The 19,513-nt window shown below is 41.0% G+C and overlaps 1 long non-coding RNA gene across 1 annotated transcript in view; it reads right to left on the reverse strand.

Moving 5' to 3' along the window:
• Positions 1-1,666: 1,666 nt before the first annotated feature.
• LOC142070953 (uncharacterized) overlaps positions 1,667-19,513 on the reverse strand; it is a 28,979-nt gene continuing 11,132 nt past the window's right edge. Inside the window, exons 2-4 of the long non-coding RNA XR_012666890.1 lie at positions 18,797-18,959; positions 17,611-17,725; positions 1,667-1,720 (exon numbers count right to left, since the gene is read on the reverse strand). This is a non-coding gene — a long non-coding RNA (uncharacterized LOC142070953). The remainder of the gene's footprint in view (positions 1,721-17,610; positions 17,726-18,796; positions 18,960-19,513) is intronic.

Below are 19,513 nucleotides of genomic sequence, written 5' to 3' on the forward strand. Positions count from 1 at the left end.
TATAGCGCTTCCATGATTTTGACTGGGATCGATGTCAGCTTAGCTGATCTGTGGTTTCCCCAAAACATTCTGCTTCACCTTTTTTAAATATTGGAACATTAGCTTGCTCCCCTCCCCAGGTCCTCTGGAACTTTTCCAATGTTCCAAGATTTGTTAAAAATCAACATTAATAGTTCAGAGAGCTCCTTGGCCATTTTTTTTTTTAATATCCACGGGTGCAAGTTATCTGATCCTGAAGATTTCAATATGTCTAACTTTAATAGTGTTTGTTTAACATCCTCCCTAGTTACTAATGAAAAATAAAGTATTTAATCATCACTGTAAGGTACGAATACATCACCCTGTTTCTTTGTGAGTACAGAATACTTTGAATATTATTGTTTTTTCTTCATTGTGACTAATGGCTAGTAGCCTACCTATACCATTACTAGGATTTCATTTTTCCCGATATATTTCAAGAATGCCTTCTTCTTGTCCTTAACTCTGCAGTCCATAGATTTCTCACTGATACCTTTAGCTTCCCTAGCTAACTCTCTGTAATGTCTAATTGACAATTTATACTCATGGCTTCCGCATTTTTCCATTTGGTATTTCTATTATTATTATTTTATTGATGCCTTCACCTCTGCTCTTGACCAGGATTTTTAACCAAAAAAACCTTATCTGAGATCCTCAAGTATTACTGATCTATTTGGAAAAAGAAAAGGAGTACTTGTGGCACCTTAGAGACTAACCAATTTATTTGAGCATAAGCTTTCGTGCTCAAATAAATTGGTTAGTCTCTAAGGTGCCACAAGTACTCCTTTTCTTTTTGCGAATACAGACTAACACGGCTGTTACTCTGAAACCTGATCTATTTGGGTTATTGATACATTGTGAAGAATCTCTGGATAGTGAAATCTCTGGAACAGGCCCTTAACTGATGTAAATTGACATAATTAGAGTTACAGGAACTGTTACACCAGCTGAGGAAATAAAGTAATCTTTGATTATAACATATCAGATAAGCATCTAGGATTTGGACAGATGCTTTTGAAAAGTCAAAGTAACTAATAAATAACCCAACACACTGCTTGTTCTGTACACAGATATTTTAATTCCAGTTAAGCCATTTTTCCCCTGTGCTCAGGGCTGAATTTATATGAATAGTGATACTCACTGCATTTCAAGAAAAGAGTAATATTTCTTCCCTGCTTCTTATTCTCATGGATGAAACCACAATTGGAGTAACACCAAAGAATGTTTCCACAGGACCGCATGCACATTCATCATGTTAAAGACTTCAAACAATTACCCAATTTTATAATTAAGTACATGTAAGAGAGGGACCTGCATCAAAACTTTGGAGCTCAATAACCCCAAACTTTAGGGGTGGTGGAAATATGAAACTGGATCCACATCAGAAATGTACAAACTGCATCATTTTAGCTTTATAAGGGGCAGAACCTAAAGCCCAGAACCAAATCCAACTGAAACTTTGTGGTGTTCAAATTCCATGTCCAAATGTTGTGGCTTGGCCCATTTAGGGAATTCATAAATAAGAGGGTGGATATTATAGTTAAAGGAATTATGTCTTTGACTTTAATTAAAGCAGGTTTGTTGTAAGGTTACCTCTGAGATCAGTAAGACTACAGCAAACCAACTTACCTATTGTGGATTTGGAAGTTTGATTCAGAATTGATTGCTATTGGATTTGCCTTCTGTCTAGGAAAGACTGTGGCTAATGGAGAAGAGAGAGAAAAAAATAATGAAAATGTTATGGAAAATGGAGCAGAGAGTGGGCAGAGAGAAAACAAACAGAAAGGCTGAGCGGAAAACAGCAGAAGGGAGTAAAAATATGTAATGAAAAATTAGATTCATACTATATACCTTATACAAGGACCTGAACTGTATCTGACCCTAACTTTAGGATGTTGGACTGGAATCCCTAACAGAGATAATATTTTTGTTTTTTCAGATGAATCTCCCCGATAAGTTTAATTTTAGTAAAAAAAAAAAGATTTTGTAAGTGCAAAAAAATGACTTCATGAAATGAGTGCATCACTGAACTCAGAGAGTTCTGAGAACATCATCTGTGTGGCTGTTTCTGTACCTCTTCATAACTCATTGTGGTCACCTTAGCTATATTTTCTAAACTGGCCTCTGTACCTGGGTGCCTTCATTTTAGGGGGGTTCAAACTGAGATATCGAGGCTTGAATTTTCAAGAGCGGCTGGCTACCGATTTGGGGTCTCTCAGGCTTTAGCTGGCTGACTTGAGACACCCTCAAGATATAGCAAATTGGGCACCCAAAAATTGAGGCACCTACGTTTGAAAATGTTGGACATAAAGGACCGAGCTCTGCTCCCAACTAAGTGATTTAAAAGTTTGCTACTGATGCCATTTTAAAGATTAATTCCAATGTCTGTCTCCCACTCTGTTTTCGCATAGTATGTGTGTCATTAGTGTATACCAGGCAAGAGGTATCTTCCATTACACTTCACTAAAGAATGGATTGTTTCCACACTGTGATGGACTTTCCAATTTTCCACATCAGGACCTTATTCTCTTTATTGCCTAGTTGACCATACAAAGTCACAAACACATTTATTTCTTTTTTTCTAGCAATTAGTTCTTCAATATGTGGGCAGATGTTACTTCTTAGCTGTAGCCTAAATATATGCGCTTCTATGTGCCGTAATATGTAATAGATCATGTTCCACATACAATTTTAAATGACTTCAAGACTTTAATCATAATAAGGGTTCAAGAGTTAACATTTCTTTCATCCACAGATTATATCTGAACATTTCTAACAATCTGGTTAAGTTGTATGAAAAGCAGAGAAATGGACATGAAACATGCTCCAGATTTTGCTTCTCATCTTCCTCAACACCAGAGGGGACGGGGACCTCAACAACAAAATGTCCCTCTTTCTCTTTTTGCTTTAACACCAGGAATAAATTTCTATAGACCAAAATGGCTGGCAGCCGGTTATAAAATGTTACAAGTGTTCTTGTTAGTCACCTGTAAAATGCCATATAGGAGATCTCAATCTTTGATCTTTTCCAAACTTTCATATAATCAGCCCCACCATTCATTCAATGAACCCCAAATTCTTTGATCTCACAATTTTTATAGCTTCCTAGTATACTTAGACTGTGTCTACAGTTGGAGCTGGGGTTGTGATTCCCTCTTGAGTAGACATACTCGTGCTAGCTTGCATTGAGCCAGTGTGCTAAAACCAGAAATGAAGCCCTGATAGTACATGCAGCATGGGCTAGCCACCCAGCGTACAATCCCATTCAGATCCCATCAGTATGAACTCAGGGCAGCTAGCTTGTTTTGTCGCTCCCTGCTGCTTGTGCTACCAAAGCCAACCTTCTATTTTTATCATGCTTGTGTGGGTTCGTCTGCTTGAACTGGGGATCACACCCCCCAGCTCCAAGTGTAGATGTAGCCTGAGATGCTCATATAATCAGATCCTCCAGTGATAAGCATGGTATAAAAACCTATATAAAATAGAATAGTTAAAAAAAATCTCTCGGTCTAAAACGTTGTTCATTTAAAAGAAATGGCTGCATTGACAATAAGATGTCATTCCTGATCATCACTTTCCAGTAGTTGCCACTGAAAAGTCAATAGTTACCACATAGTGATATCTCCTAATTTAAGAATGGGGAAAATTGTTATCTGCCATATGCCACTGTGGGCCCAAACTTCACCCATGAGTTGGGAAGGAAAAGGGAGGGGCTTGAACCAGGGGCAGAGAGGGAGAACTACAACCCTAGAAGCACTGGAACAGCTCAGGCAGATGCTGATTAATGTCAAACTGACCCAAAAAGAAATATTTTCTGACAGGAAATTTTAGGGGAACTTTTGTTCCAATGTTGGGCCTTTTGTCCTGATTCACACCGAAAACAAATGTGGAAATAGTGGAATTTCCAATGGAATTGCCGATTTTTGCTCCCCTCTGCTAAACACCAACCTTGGTGGGAGCCCCTAGGCCCTACTGTCATATAAATAAAAACATTTTCTGTGGTGCATGCAATTCTCAAACAGCCACAACCATTTTTTTTTCACCATCCCATTCAGGTTTTTGTCAATGTCAAGTGTCAAGTTCCAGTTGTTAGCTCTTTCAGCTGCACACCACTCTGAAAAGTGAAGTTAGCATTTCTAAAAATAGGAAATAAATATTTTCCCACCCTCATGGAACTCAAAGCAGGCTGAAGGAGTTTGTTCACACTTTTTGGGTGGGGGTAGGGGAAGGCAGGTGAAGTCACCTTCAAAGAATGATTGAACAGGTGAATTTTTCATAAAGTTCCAAGCATATGAAAAAGTGGCTGAGATGGAAACCATTTTGCAGCTGTAACAACATTGGTCACTACCAGGCAACTGGTATAATGGGAGAGATGGGGCCTGATTCTTGTCTCACAACAGTGTGACTCAGTCAGTTTTACTGGAGCTACTTTGGACTGACAGAAGTTGTGCCAGGAAAAATCAGGTGGGAATTCCTGGACACTATTTCCATTGTCTTTCAATGGGCATCGGGTACCAAATTGCCCTTTGTGCCTTTGAAGGGTCCCCTTTAATCCCACTTTGTCTCAATTTTCCCTTTTTTTGTAAAATGGGAATAATTAGGCTGACCTACCTCCCAGGGATGATTCCAATGTCTGTAGAGAGCTTGGATGATGAAAAGCAATGTAATTCTTTTTATTCTAAACTTGTCTAGTACTTATCACCAAGTGATCTTAACACGTTTCACAAACATTATCTGAGCCCTAATACCCACCACCACACACTCTCGTGAGCTAGGCTTCGTTGCTATATGCCCATCTTACAGTTATATATTTCTTGGTAAGTACTATCTTTGTGACTTCCTTGAGATGAATGATTTTTAATCCACCCTCTGTAATTTAAGGAAACAAGTTAAAAACAACTGAATGTCGGTACGTCTGAAATGTTTGTTCCCAGTTACACCAGAGAAGCCCATTTGAAACAAATGAGTAGCTTCAGCTTTACATCGGTCTGAGATCAGAATGGGGCCCCTGAGGTTGAATGCCAACCTGCCACTGGATAAATAGAATTTCTTCATAATGTTGCTCCACTGATTGGAAGGGCTGCCGGTTAATGACCTTTCATTACAAACTTCCTTTTTTGGCACAGCCTAGCCATTAGGCCCCAGCCATGCTTCACGACCCCTGGCTGTCTCATTGCTGGCTTTGATCAGAACTTTGTTCATTGACACACATCTAATAACCAGGAGTGGCACCAACTAAACTATCAAAGTCCTGATTTATGACTCGCCTCATATCCTAGGCCAAACAGGGGATGTAATTAGCTATGCTACCAGCTGGCAGTTTGACCTGACCGCCCATTTAGAAGCATTGGGGAGGGGGAATAAAAAATAAAGTTACCAAAATTACAGTTTCTTCTGTTGAAAAAAAAAAGCGAGAGCCCTCTCACAGTAGTAGCACTTTCTAATAAGAGTGTCAAGTAAACCAAAGCTCAGATTTGCTCTCACACACTTTCACGGTATAGAGACCATCGCCCATCCTGGAGGCAACTGAATTGATTGTTATTATTACAGCAGCACATAGCATCTCCAGAGGAGACTGAGGCCCCATTGTGTTAGGCACTGTGCATGCACATAGGGAAGAGACATTTACATTGTAAGATGCCCCAAAGATTTTATCATCTAAAATCCATAAAGCAGGAAGAGGGAGGAGAAGAAAGAGACATGCCTGAGGAGGCCGGAGCGCCTAGTTCCTAGTCTAGTCCTACCCACTAGGCTACCTCCCAAGTGATGGGCCTGTACCAAGCGCACCAATTCCTGACATGCAAAAGGAAACTGTTGAATGTATCTTAACTTCCAATAATGCAATTTAGTGAGTAGAAATAGGGAAGGGGAGCCAGCAGCACTAAACAGCCTGCTCATCATCAGGTGCTCCATGGACCATCTTACCTGGCGTGGTTACCCGTCAGCAGAGCTGAGCAGTACGACAGGTTTGAAATAAAAATCTTACAAACCATCATGCCAAACTAATTGAACACTTTGGCCCAGTTCCTTAAAGGTACTTTGGCATCTACATTCACCACCTAGGCACCACTGACATTGTCATAGGCACCCACGGGTCCCCTCGGAGCCTACGTTTCTGCCATTTGGCATTGCAAAGCCTCCAAACTGATGCTGCTGCCCCATGGCTAATGAGCTACTCAGAGGCCCCAAAGTGGGATTCTCAAAATTGGTTTCTCATCAGCAAGGCCTGATCTCATAAGCATGCTCAGGGCATTTCCCTGTTGCCTGCCAGCTCCCCACATCAGGAGGGCTGGAGACAGGCCACTGATGGTGCTGTGTAGCCCCCTTGCACCTTACCTCTGAGCATGAGACAGAGGCATGGCTTTCACTGCTAGGTCATGGGCTACATACACAAATGATCTGGCCTAGGTGCAGAACTCTCAGTTAGGGTTTGCATCTGAAGATCCCAAGTAGAGGGAAGTGCCTAGTTCTGGCCTGTCAGCCAGGTGCAGCAGGTCAGCCAATCAGGAGCCAAAGCCTCTCTCCACAGCTAGCTTAGGTAGCTCCCTGTTCAGTTGGCTGGCTGTGGAAATCCCTTCCTTAGGTACCTACCTCTCCCCAGGCATGGTACATGGAGCCGGGGTGACTAGCTCAGTGCTCTAAATTCCATGGGGTGGCAGACTGCAGAGGCTTGGACATTGCAACACTAGCAGAGCAATAGCCGAGTGCCTTTAAGGATCTGGACCTCCTTGCCTTAATTTAGCAGCACATGATTCTTGCACAATTAAGGGCTAGTCTATACTAGAAGCACTCCATCAGCTCAGCTGCACCACGGTAGCACGTCCGGTGAAGATGCTCTATGTCGATGGGAGAACTCTCCCATCGGCATAGTAAATCCACCTTCGTGAGAGGCAGTAGCTAAATCAGCAGGAGAAGATGTCAGCTGTCCACATCGGTGCTTAGGTCACTGTAAATTACATCACTCAGCGAGGTGGCTTATTCACACTCCTGAGCAACCTACATTATACCAAAGTAAGTGGTAAGTGTAGACCTGGTCTTACTTCACAGCCTGTCCATCAGACAGATAAGAAATGAAAACAACAGCCATGTGTATCAACATACTCAGAAATGCAGGTCATAATTATCATTGCAGCTGTACAGCCAGCTAATGGGGAATCCTTAAGGGTTTCTCCCCTGGGAAGTTCTAAAATCATCTAATTTGAAAACACTGATATGTTAGATACTTTGAGGTATCTAAGTTTGCATTCCTTTTTATAAAAATGTCTATTCACATTTTACAGAGTTTTTTTTGAAGAAATATTTTAAAGGTGAAATATCATTTGTAGAGCAGGTTTGAAAAGTTCTGAATTTTGAAAAAGAACAATGTAAATGTCAATATTTGAAATTTCAATTAAAAACAAAATACTCATAAAAATTTAGGTGAAAAATGTCCTTCCATCATTTGCATGTAAATTTTCAAAAACAGTCGCTAATTTTCAGCATCCAGTCTGCATTCTATAACAGAGATAAGGAGCGACCGTAAGGTTCAGATCTGAACTTCTCCATCACATGATGGCATCTTGATCTGGGGTTTTGGATTGGGCCCATCTCTGTAAAATTATTTTTAGCATAACTCTAACTAAATGTTTGAAAATTCACCATTTTCATAAAATCAGCAAGCAGCTGCATCTCTCTGAATTGTTGTACAAGGCAATTTGTGTTGATATCAAGACCGTGCTGTAACATTGGATGAAATGTTCTGGACTCCACAAGGTGGTAATCTCCTCTTCTTTTACTCCACAAGAGGATAAACTGTGAGATTTTGACCGTTTGCCTAGCTATTTGCCTTCCGGGCCCTAATTACCCACCAGTTCCAACTCAGCTGAAACTGATTACACAGACAAACCAGAGGCATGCGCATCTTAATAGAAGAGTGTTAACAGGGAGAATCTGATGATGTAGCTTGCAGAGGTGAGGCAAAAGTTATTCTATATGTGGGCACTTGTAAAGGTCTAGTATTTCAGCATGTGGTTGACTTCAAATGTTTTCTCGTATCAGCATTTTTATATCTGTTTTCCACCCATCTCCGTGAAATGTCCTTTGAAGGTTAAATGTTAGCAATATTCTTTAGCCTTTGGGCCTTATTTACAATTACTCTGTTCCTGTGCTTGGGGCAGGGACTGTGGGCAGGTGGGGGGAAAGCAAAATTGACTTTAAGCCTCCTTTGAACTTCCTAAGTTCTGGGGTCAGACCTCAGGGCTGCTCTAACATACTATCTGATTCCTATACAGAGCATTCTGTCAATGCCCTGACACCAGGGGCTAGGAGCAGGGCTCACACAGACTCCTTCTGACAATTCTTCATTATCTGGGGATGCCCACTGCACAGGGAATAGTCTCAAGGGTCCATTTCCACCCCCTTTAAGGCCCTTGACACTGCAAGAATGGCTTAATCAGATATTGGTGTAACTGACAATTGGGCCCTTCATTTGGATTGTACTAGACACATTGGTGTAGGACAGGATCCGGCTGGCTTTTGTGAATGCTTTATTTGGATTTGAAATCACAACAATCCTTGCAACAAGAAAATTTTCAACCTAAAACTGGTCCTGCTCATTGTCTGAGAAATCTGTGGGAAAAGACAGTACCAAACCTCTACAAGGTTCTCCTTGCTGCATTTTCTCTTCCTCTTCTCCTCAAGGAGGAATGTCATGGAGTGGACTGACCCTCAGGGAGATGGGCTCAGACCCACCCATGTCTAATTATCTTTCCTAGCAGATGATTTTGGCCTTGAGTCAGCTGACCGGGATCACCTGATAGTAGCCTGTGCTAGTCAGTGGTCAGACTAATGATCACAATGGCCCCTTCTGAGCTTAGAATCTATGAAACTATGAATAAGGAAGGAAGGAAGGAAGGAAAGAAATGACCAAATAACCAAAGAGAGTGAAAACCATAGAGGAGGCTTGCCAATTCATAGCCGCCAAAGACAAGATATTCTATGCTACTGGAGTCAGATGAGGATGGGAGGATGGGGAGGCTGTGACTGCCAGAGAGAAGAAGTGCAGGAGGAATTCCACACAGCTAAAAGCATCCGGTCATTGCAAATGCAGAAAACATCTCTGAAGATCCAACTGGCCAAATGGAATGGAGAAGTGACCAGGACATTCTGGAGGATGCTCACTCAATCCAACCTACAAGGTTACCAAGTATGACATAAAGAGACCTTCAAGCATCCAAAGAAGACAGACAATCCTTGTCAGGGATTCTACACTAGGAAAAATGGAGAGAATGTTCTGCAAGGGACAGGCAAATAAGAAGATGGTGCACTGTCTTCCCAGACCCAAGATTGAGATGTGACTGCAACGTTGGATAGGTTTCTGAAGTTGGCAGGCAAGACTTGGCACTAAAAATAGTGCTTCATCACAGATTATAGATGATTTTCAGGAAACTCAGAAGAGTACTGAAGGAAAGGAATGGCCAAGTGATCATCATGGAGATCTTTCCTGTCCCACAAGTGAAGAAAGACGGAAGGTGGAAGATTTTGGAAGTGAACTGGTGACTAGAAAAGTGGTGTAAGGTAGCGAGAGTTTTGTTTTGTGGAACATTGGGCCATGTCCTATAGGGAGAGGGAAGCTGTATAGTTTGGATTCCCTCCATTCCCAGTAGAAGGGAAATCAACTTCCCCAGGACAGGCTAGATTATTCAAGAGGGTATTAAATGAACGACAAACAGAGGGATTAAAAGGGGGAACAAATGAGCACTTATTTACCACAAAATCAAGATGCTGAGAACAAAACTATTCACGGCAACAAAGGGAAATTCCTCTCCACTAATGGTAGACGCCTGAGTAACAAACAAGAGGAACTGGAACTACTCATTTATGAGTATAAATTTGACCTAGTTCATATTATTTCAACCTGGTGGGAAGTTTCAATTGATTGGAATGTTAAAATCACTAGTTATAACCTGTTCAAGAAGGGTCAAGTAGGCAAAAGGGATGGGGAGGTGGCATACTATGCTAAAAATGGAGTCACTGACAACTCAGAGGCAAATGGTCTTGAAGGCTTATGGTTCAGTGTTCTAGCTCACAAAGCACAGGATGGCATATTAGTTGATGTCTGCTATAGACAGCCAATTGCACTAGAGAAGATAATGACCTGTTTCTGAAGCACTTATCTATGTGTAGGAGAAAACTGTGTCATCATGTGAGACTTCCACCTATCCTTAGTCTTCTGGAAGACATCTGAGTAGGCATTGCACAACATTTTGATTAAGAAACTAGAATGATATAAAATCAACACGGTACACATTAAATGGATTAAAAACTGGCTAATAGGACTCAGAATATAATTGTAAACTGGGAATCATCATCAGGGTATGTTGCTACTGGACATCCCGCGGGGATTGATTCTTGGCCATATGCCTTATGTTATTGAATATATTTATCAATAACCTGGAGAAAAAAAAACTAAATCATTACTAGTAAAGCCTGCAGATGACACAAAGGTTGGCAGAGTGGTAAATAACAAAAAGGACAGGTCACTGATATAGAGAAATATGGATCAATTAGTAAACTGGGCACAATCAACTGTATACCCTTCCATATAGCCAAATATAAGATCATACATCTAGGAACAAAGAAGGAAGCTCATAATTATTCTGGGAAGCAGTGACTCTGGAAAAAGTCTTGGGGGTCATGGTATATAATCAGCTGAACATGAACACCCAGTGCGACAGTGTGGTCAAAAGGACTAATTCAAACCTTAGATTATAAACAGGGACATAGTGAGAAGGTGGGAGTAGAGAGGTGATTTTATGTTGGTATTTGGCACTGGACTGGAATTCTGTGTTCAGTGCTGGTGTCCACACTTCAACAAAGATGTTGAGAAACCAGAGAGGGTTAAGAGAAGGGCCATGAGAATGAGTAAACAATTGGAAAACAGGCCTTATAATGAGAGATTCAAAAAGGTCAAGCTATTTAGCTTTTCTGTAAGTTCCTTCATGGGGAACTTGACAATAAAAGGCAAAAGTTTAACAAGATACAGGAGCTTGGAGTTGAAGCCAGATAGTTTCAGACTAGAAATAAGGTGCAATTTTTTTTGACAGTGAGGAACATCTTACCAAAGATTGTGGTGGATTCTCCATCACTGGCAATTTTTCAATCAAGATTGGATGTTTTTCTATGAGAGACACTTCAGTTCAACCACAGCTATTGGACACAAAGCAGGAATTAATTCAAAGAAGTCCTATGTCCTGTGATAACCAGGTGATCATATTAGATGATTGGTCTTAATATCTGTAAATAGTTTCTTACAGCAAAAGGTCAATTGCTGATTGAGCTTGAAGGCCGAACTATCCTCACTCCTCTAGTTATGTTCCCTCCAACTCAATTTTGACATTCTGTTGGGACACAGGTACTGGTCCTGTAATTTAGTCATCAAGGCTTTTGGCTAGCATCTTGTTCAAATATTACAAGAAATGTATCTTTAAATGCACACTCTTTCACATGAAAAACAGGCCTTTGGCTTAGCAAAAACTAGGGCAACATGATGTAAAAGAATCTCACACCACAGATGATGGTGTATATTAGGAAGTAACTCGTTGCACCACATAATAAAACCACAGTAAACAACTCACTATTTATGGTGAGGTTCTAGCTAAAGGAATGTGACCTTTTTATTGTCAAGACTTGTAGGCAAAAAACTGCAATGATTTTAAATGTAAAATGTGGGCATTACACAAAATCAATGAAACTAAAAAGTAGCCCATTTTAAAATGAATTAAAGGTTTTTTTTAAAAAATATACAATGTATAATTATCCTGTGGAATTTGTTGCCACAGGTTGTTACTGAGGTAAATATCTTAGATTTGAGAAAAGATTAGACACCCATTTGAATAAGACTAGAAACTGTAATTATCTTGCTAGGATGAAATTGACAGTCTATTGAATTTTCATGTTTCAGGTTGTAAGCTAATCATTAATTAAAGCCAGGCAGATATTTCCCCCCTATTGGCATAAGATGGCACAGCTGGCCAGGTATATTCTGTGGGGTGAATGAGGATGTGCTCCTTCCTCTGAGGCCTGTTATAGGCCCCCTGCCACTTGGTCTGCTCTGGCATGGCAATTCCGTAAATCCTAACATGGCAGATACTAGCATGCTGGTCACAGCTTTATTTACATTAGGAGCTAAGATGGTCCTGTGCTTCTTTGCTTTTAATGGCTGATTTCAAAGGACTTTGGATGAGGCCCTAAATGCTGTGGGTAGAACACCTTGAGAAAATAGCTTTAAAGCAAAAACACACTGCAACAGAAACAAGGGGGCGGCCCCCACTGCCTCAGAATCAAAACCCTGAGACTACAGTGTGAAGAAGCTGCCTTCTATGAGAAAGGTAACCAGTTCCGAGCCTGACTTATTTCTGTTTCAGGAGGCACTGAGTTTCTCTGCTCATAATCCTCTAATCAAAAAGAACAGGAGGACTTGTGGCACCTTAGAGACTAACAAATTTATTAGAGCATAAGCTTTCATGGGCTACAGCTCACTTCATCGGATGCATGAAGTGGGCTGTAGCCCACAAAAACTTATGCTCTAATAAATGTGTTAGTCTTTAAGGTGCCACAAGTCCTCCTGTTCTTTTTGCGGATACAGACTAACACGGCTGCTACTCTGAATCCTCTAATCGTATCTTACATCTAATTTTAGCACTCATGCTTTTCTGCTTTACTGTTCATAATTTTTTCTGAGTTTTGTGTGCTGCTTTGTCTGCTCTTTAAGTTGAGGCAGTATGAAAATGGCATAGTTTAATAATCAATCATTAGCCGGAGCCAAAGGCATTCTTGAAATAAACCATCAGTCAGGAAGCAGTACCTACAATAGAGATAGAGGCAATCGTTTGACCAATATTTTCCTGAAGAAACATGGAGTTTGGTTAAAAAAAAAAAGTGTGAGAAAATTGTCAATGTTGAGAATTTTCTGATTTTCAGTGGGAAAATTCAAAATTTAATGTTGCATTTTGAATTGCCTTTTCAAAACATCAGCAGTTACCATTTTTTACAAATCTCATCTGAAATTTTTCTGGCCTTTTCATCCTTTGATATTTTGACTTTTTGTCCCATTTCGGGGAGGCAAATGTCAATTTTCTAGCTGGAAATTCTGGTTTCTAAACAGCTCGAGTATTTAGTGAACGAAGCAACTTTTCTAAGACCAAGTAGCAGGAAAAGAAGCAGAAAGGTCTTTGCCACAAATCAAGGTTTAATAAAACAATAATATACCTGCGGCCGCAGATCTCAAAGTGGTTTACAAAGGAGGTAACTATCATTGTCCCATTTTACAAATAAGGAATTTGAGGCACAGAAAGGGGATGACCCAGCAGGCCAGCTCAAGGAAAAGAACTTATTTTTCCTGTGTCACATGCTAGAGCTTTATCCACACTGCCTCCCTAGATATATTGTCAAAGGAGCTCTGCACCTGTGACTGGGCCCGGATTTGGATGTCCAATACATTTTAGGTGCTTAGGTCTTTTGAAAACCCTGCCCCTATCCTGGTATAGGACATGTACCCTCCTTCTTCCTGGATTGACACCTGCTCTAAGAGAAGTCTTCCTCCTTCAGTGGCCTTGAGCACTGGTGAGAATTAGGTCCAGCTTCTGCAAAGTATTAAATTGTGTCCCACAGTTGCCTGAACTAACTCCAGGGGATTGAAAATGCTAAGACCAGATTCTGATCTCATATCACCTTTATACTAATGTAACTCAGTGGAGTTATACCTCTGGGACTGAGAGCAGTAATTGCCCTTAGTTCTGTCAAAGAAAATGCTGATTTAAAAAATATATAGATGGTAACGAGGGGGGAAATGTGGTGAATTAAAGCTGAGAGGGACTGATCTTGCCAACAGAGAATACTTATCAAGATGGAGAATAAAGAACCTTTCCTCTTTTCGTTGTGTTCCAGACTAGCCTAAGAGGGAGAAGCAACCTCTTTGGTGTTATTAAAATCCTGCCTCAGCTGGAAGTCATTTGATGCGTGTGAAGATGTGATTATCCTCATGAAGCAGAGATACCATAGCAGTGGTCAGACTGGGGCTAAGTGCTGAGTCAGCTGCTCCACTGAATTTGAAAGTTGCATGGATTGCAAACATCCAATCCAAACATCTTTACAGCTATCAGTCTGGATGCTGTGGGCAAGAAAGACGTTGCAGGGATTAGCAAGTGCACCGAGGCTGATATATGAAACAGTATGGAAACTTCACAGTTCAGGTGAATTCCCCTGCTTTCGCGAATCTCTTAGAACAGAGCGATTTTCCTCAGTCTGTAGCTTTATTAGGATTCGCAAAAAGAAAAGGAGTACTTGTGGCGTATCCTAACAGCACCTACAGCCAACCAAGAACAGGAACCCATTTTGCTAAGTGCTATGCAAATATAACCCCTGGTGAGCAAGTGTTACAGGTCTCCCTCTAGGCTGATCCACAGAGGGTAGGTGTTGTTTCAGTCCTTTGAGCTGCAATAGCTCATTCTGGTAGTTCCCCAGTTCAGTCCCTGGTGAGTCAGCTAAAAGGCTGGCTATCGCACAGATACATAGTCCCTACCCCAAAGAGATTGCAATCTAAACAGACAAAGAGAGTATGAGGCTAATTTCACAGATGGGAAACTGAAACACAGAGATGAAGACTATCTACATAGGGAAGTTGTACCAGTTTAACTTAATGTTTTGAAACCAATATAGTTACACCAGGGAAAACCCCTGCGTGGACATTTAATTCAGTTTAAAAGTGACTTATTTCAGTTTAATTTAAACCTGTTCCTGATCGATTTAAACTAAACTGGAAAAATCCACTCTTATGCGGAAATAAGACTATCCACATGGGGGTTAGCACTGGTTTAACTGTATGCATTAAATTCACACCTTAGGTTATAATAGTTTGATTTTTTTTCCCATGCAGATAAGGCCTAAGTGACTTGTCCAAGGTCACATAAGAAGTCTGGGGAAAAACTAGGAACTGAAACTAAATCTCTTGAGTCTCAATTCAGTGTCTTAACAAAAAGGCCATGCATGTATGAACATACTCTGGGCTTGGGGGCTCGGGAACAAGGGAGGAATGTGGAAGTTGCAACTCTGGGGTAGGGGGCAGAGACTGGTGTATGTACCCCAAGGCGTGGGAGCTAGGGAAGAGGGTAGATGTATGCCTAGGGAGAAAGCAGAGTCTAGTGCACACATCCCCTGAACATGCACCACTGGGAGTTGTGTTGGTGCGTACACTCTAGGATATGGGAAATGGGAGTCAGGGTAGTTTTGAGATGTTCACTGAGTCATGTGGACATTCACACTTTCTTTTGCACCAATGCTTCCCTGTACTCTTTGGACAGCTTACTCCTGAAAACCGAAACATGGATCTGCAGAAAGACAGATGCAAAAGCCACTGTCACCTCCTACTTTTCATCTCTTGATCCAATTTACTGTACCGTGCATCTCTTCAGTGACGGAGCTGGATTAAGTCTCCGTGACAGAATGTCAGGAATGCAGATTTACTCCAACTTGTTAAAACAGTGGCACGCATCCCAAAGAAGACAAGGAACCTTTCCTGAGGTCACCTGTTAGCATTCTCTTCCACTCTAAAATGTGTCTGTCCGATTATCGTATGACTAATGTGAACATCGGCTTCCACACTTTAACAGACCTGCATATATATATGTGCCTGTTCTGTGTGTCCCTTAGATGGGTGGAAAAGAAGAGCAACGCAGATTAAGCCAATGGACTTATGCTCAGGTAAAATTTGTGTGAGATCAGAATCTGGTGCATATTTGGATTCACTATGCATGAACTTTAAGTTCATATGAAGGTTTGCAGAAAGGCTGTTTGTACAAATTCTTCTAGTCACATACGAACAAGGGTACTAGCGAGAGAACTGATGAGCTTTGTCTCCCGCTAATCAAGCCCTCATCCCTTCCTCTTATGCCAGAGAGTGTAGGTAATAGAGCTGGTCAGGGAAACTTTGACAAAACCCTGCACGCCAACCTAAGTTCTCCTTCTCTCCTGCACAGACAGGTGTGTGGGACAGGACATGCTGTGGACCAAAGTTTAAATCCAAGAGTCTCAGCTCTGGATGTATGGTTAAGCTCACACAGAAATAGGGGTAGTGTGACCAGATAGCAAGTGTGGAAAATCAGGACACCTTTTTTTTTCCTTCGGAGGGGAAGAGTTCTATGTATAAGACAATATCGGGATGTCTGATCATCCTAAATAGGGGTCACACTTACAGTTTGAATCCAGACCCCAGATTCAATTTGCCCAAAGTCCAATCAGTTTTGAGAGATTGGTCCCAGCCCATCTACAAGACGTAATTATTTTGTTTCAACTATTTTATTTATTTATTTAACTAAATCTAACAGTTATTCACCTTTTTTATCTCCATGATGCAAGCTTTTTTTGTTGTTTTATTTTAACCTGTGCTACATAATACATTTCTTTAGGAGAGTGACAGATTATTTTGTCACTGAGAACAAGTGAAACCTTTCATCATAAAATAAAACACAATGAAATAAAATAAACTTAGCTGTTAGTATTCGTTCATATTCCATTAAAACAAAAAGAAGAAATCACAGTTCATAATGTTAGTGTCCAACATATTTTAGAATCTATTAGAACTTCAGTGGACTTTCCAGAAATACTGGACCTGATTCTCATTTACACCAGTACAAGTCATTCGTGACTTTAGTGAAGTCATTAGGCCTGATTCTCCTGTCCCTTAAATGGGTTTAAATCAGGAGTAACGCCACTGCAATCAATGGATTATGCAAAACCAGTCTGAGTTGGAGGAGAACCAGGCCCACTGACTCTGCATGGCTGCATAGTACGCAGCAGTGACAGCTTTGAACAAATTTAAGAGGGTTGATACTGAGCAGAAGTGATTATTTTGGGCATAGGATAAATTGGAAAACGAGCTTTTCCAAATATTGTGCACACTTTCCAGCTGCTGTACTCTGGTAGGTGATGTGAATTTTCACCATTAATTATAAATCACTTCAGGAGAACAAGTTGGAGGTATTGTGGTGGGGGTGTTAATTATTCCTTCGATCATTGTGGAGTAATTAGTAGTTTTTTAGTGGGATTGCCCTGATGTAGTGAACATACTAAAATGCAGTCCGGTGGACTTAAATGCAATGCACAGATGAAAGCCGATATAGAGGAGAGATTTGCTGCAAAATGCAGTAACTGCTCTCAGTTCAACTGTACAGTCTTTAATTAACTTTTATTTTCTTTAAAATTCCTCTTTGCACATCTATAAAGCCATGCAGAATGCATGCGAATTAAAATACTTTTGTGGCAAGGTATGGGGTGAGCTTTTTCCTTTTCTAAGATCAGCTCTTCCTCAGCGACTCTATGGGAAAATAGGCAGCAAGCGACACCGGGTGGGTTTTTCCAAAGCACGTAGGGTTGGCCCAACTCTGCTCCCACTGAAACCAATGGAAGCAGAGATAGACCAACACTAAGGACTTTTGAAAATCCCACCAGAGTACCAGAAATGATACCTGACCTTGAAGCATTCACTAGAAAGGTGAGCAGACACAAGAAGCCCTGCCCAGATGAGTATATGTGGTTAGGATGGAGTCCTGGCCCTACCTCTTTGTGCAAAGCTGTACCGGGAAGGGAAGAGCCATGTACATCCTTTGTGCTGCGAATGCCTTAGAGGGCAGCAAGGGATTTCCCGCTCTGACAGCTTCCCCCCTGAAGAGGTCTGTGGAAGACAGAAGCTCAGTTTTGCAAAGGATTTCAAGTTTTTCAAATCCGGATTCATTCTGAATTGGAGCCAAAAAGGGAAAACTTCAAAATTCTCCATGAAGGGAAATTCCCAGGGGAAAAAATAGTTTCCAGTCACTCAAGACATTTGAGGTTTCTTAGTTTGCATTGTATTATATATAATATAATGCACAATTTAAAAAAAAATTAACAAAAACTTGTTTCAAAACAAATAAGTGAAACAGGCTGTTTTAACATTAATGGGGCTACATTTTCTGTTTCTTTCTAAACAAAATTCCACCAAAATCTACCCAGGTTCATGTTGCATTTCGATTTTAGCAGAACTGCATAGGCCAACAGAATATGGTTCCATCAAAGTTTCTCTGACCAGCATCATTATGTGCACTTTCAGGCATAAAGGGAAGGAATGAGGAGCTGATTAGTTATAGCCAGAGTGTCATGCACTCTGGTGATGCTCAACCAGCAGAGAAGTCCCACAATTTAGAGATGCCCTGGGGCAGCTCTAAAATATACAGGGGGCTATTGTGGTCTCCAGCCAGCTGAGAATCAGGACAGTGGAAAGGTGACTTAGAACCTTTCTATCCACTCCCCATGTCTTGTATTGAGCGCAACTTGACTTGACCTGGGGATCTGGCTCAAGATTTCTCAAATGCATTTCCCTCAAATACAGTCCTTAAAAATCAAGGGTATTAACAGGTAGAACTAGTTAAAGTAATTATTAATGACGCATTTGAATGTGATCTTGAGGAACTAGTGAGCATTGTGGGTGGCTATGTCAGCAACAAAAGGGAGGTAACTGAGGTGGGGAGGCGTCTGTGAGTGCATTTGGTTAAGTGGTAAGACACGTAACGTAAAGTTGATTTGAATGTTCATGCTTCTTTGGCAGGTGATTTCCTTGATTTTTAATGACTAGGGCTGTGAGGAAATGCACTCATGCAAATTTAACCCTCAATGAACAAAAAACGTATTCATATGAGAACTTCCCTGCATTCATTGTTTTGAATACGAAGCAAGGAGTGACAGGGGATTAGGTTTAAAATCAGGATACCCGCTGTCCTTTGAAAGAACTTCTGAACTCCACTGTTGCAGCCTTCCTTCTGCAGACCTGTCCACATCTGTCCGTAGGGCGCGTGGGAATTAATTATAGCCATGGGAGATATAGGAAGTAGTTGAGTCAAATGGAAGGGGTGATGGACAGGCTTTTATCCAGGCTGAAAATGTAAAAAATGTGACATGTGAAACATGGATAGATGGCTCTTTTCTCCCTGCCCCTGGCCCAGGCCCCTACATGCTTTACCATGTCCATCCCCATCATATGCACCCCCGGGACCCATTTGTAATGAGCTGCATAACTCACACATTGCTTTGCCACTCAAATGTAGCCACTCAGAAGGCATAGTGATAAAACAGTTATAAAACATCATCAAACCATCATGTAGTCCCACACGTTAGAGACCAGCATGTCAAAGAGCTCAGCACCCAATATACACCCAACACACTGACGACTTTTGCAAATCTGGCAGTTTTATACCCCCACACCACCGCATACACATTTGGCATGTATGTGTATAAATATACACACACAAGTGCACACACATACATTATTGCATAATAATCTGCCTCTGTGTGTATGTAACTGGTCAGATTTGTATGTAACAATGTGCGTGTATGTATGTATAAATATATGTATACGTACTCATTACTGCATGTAGACTTGAAGCAAAATATCAATGCAATTGACATATTTGTTCACATCCATTTTGTT

Source organism: Caretta caretta, chromosome 1 (assembly GCF_965140235.1).
Source record: "Caretta caretta isolate rCarCar2 chromosome 1, rCarCar1.hap1, whole genome shotgun sequence".
Lineage (NCBI taxonomy): Eukaryota > Metazoa > Chordata > Testudines > Cheloniidae > Caretta > Caretta caretta.